This window comes from Babylonia areolata, chromosome 14 (assembly GCF_041734735.1).
Source record: "Babylonia areolata isolate BAREFJ2019XMU chromosome 14, ASM4173473v1, whole genome shotgun sequence".
Lineage (NCBI taxonomy): Eukaryota > Metazoa > Mollusca > Gastropoda > Neogastropoda > Buccinidae > Babylonia > Babylonia areolata.
In genome coordinates this window covers 14,600,676-14,602,532 of record NC_134889.1, presented here as the reverse complement: position 1 = coordinate 14,602,532, position 1,857 = coordinate 14,600,676, and positions in this window count along the sequence as shown.

Sequence of the window (1,857 nt, the reverse complement as noted above, 5' to 3'; positions counted from 1 at the left end):
AGGGGAGGTTGATTGTGTTGTTGCCATTATTGCTATTGTTGATGTTGTTGTTTAGGATGGGTGGGGGGTGGGGGGGGGCAGAGGGGGAACTGTTGGGCGGGTGGATGGTGCGCTGTGTCGTTCAGTTTTACCGCCCATCCATTCATCCATTGGTCCAGCCACCTGTCTGTCCACCCGTCCACCTACATTGTCACCACCCACCCTACTACCCACCCACATATCTATCCACCAGTCCATCTACCTACCACCCACCCTACTACCCACCCACATATCTATCCACCAGTCCATCTACCTACCACCCACCCTACTGTCCACCCACATATCTATCCACCCGGCCACATACCTACCACCCACACAACTATCCACCCATCCACCTAGCTACCTACCACCCAACTATCCACCCACATATCTACCCACCCGTCCACCTCATTCGGATGAGACGATAAACCGAGGTCCCGTGTGCAGCATGCACTTAGCGCACGTAAAAGAACCCACGGCAACAAAAGGGCTGTTCCTGGCAAAATTATGTAGAAAAATCCACTTCGATGGGAAAAATAAATAAAACTGTACGCAGGGAAAAAAAATTGGGTGGCGCTCGCTGTAGTGTAGCGACGCGCTCTCCCTGGGGAGAGCAGCCCGAATTTCACACAGAGAAATCTGTTGTGATAAAAAGAAATACAAATACAAAAACAGGACCTGTGCAACAGCCTCAGACTACTCCATACTGGGTTTTAACCCCGCCCAGGTCATTTTGGGCTGGCCTCGATCACCCCTTTGTATTCGGGATTAATTAATTAATCAACTGAAAAAAAAGAATGGGAGTTGTTCAACAAAACGGTTGTTCTTGGCAAAATTCTGTAGAAAAATCCACTTCAACAGGAAAAAAACAACAACTGCACGCAGGAAAAAAAAAGTGGCGCTGTAGTGTAGCGACGCGCTCTCCCCGGGGACAGCAACCCGAGTTTCACACAGAAAAATCTTTTGTGATAAAAAGAAATACAAACACAAACAAACAAACAAACTATACACCCACATATCTATCCACCCGTCCACCTACCTACCACCCACCCATCCACCCACATATCTATCCACCCGTCCAACTACCTACCACCCACCATACTATCCACAGACATATCTATACACCCGTTCGCCTACCTACCACCCACCCTACTATCCACCCACATATCTATCCACCCGTCTACCTACCTACCACCCACCCATCCACCCACATATCTATCCACCCGTTCACCTACCTACCACCCACCCACCCATCCACCCACATATCTATCCACCCGTTCACCTACCTACCACCCAACCATCCACCCACATATCTATCCACCCGTTCACCTACCTACCACCCACCCAACTATCCACCCATATATCTATCCACCCGTCTACCTACCTACCACCCACCCATCCACCCACATATCTATCCACCCGTCTACCTACCTACCACCCACCCATCCACCCACATATCTATCCACCCGTTCACCTACCTACCACCCACCCAACTATCCACCCATATATCTATCCACCCGTTCACCTACCTACCACCCACCCATCCACCCACATATCTATCCACCCGTCCATCTACCTACCACCCACCCAACTATCCACCCACATATCTATCCACTCGTCCATCTACCTACCACTACTATCCACCCACATATCTATCCACCCGTCCATCTACCTACCACTACTATCCACCCACATATCTATCCACCCGTCCACTTGCCTACCTACCACCCACCCTACTATCCACCCACATTTCTATCCACCCGTCCACCTACCTACCTACCACCCACCCTACTATCCACCCACATATCTATCCACCCGTCCATCTACCTACCACTACTA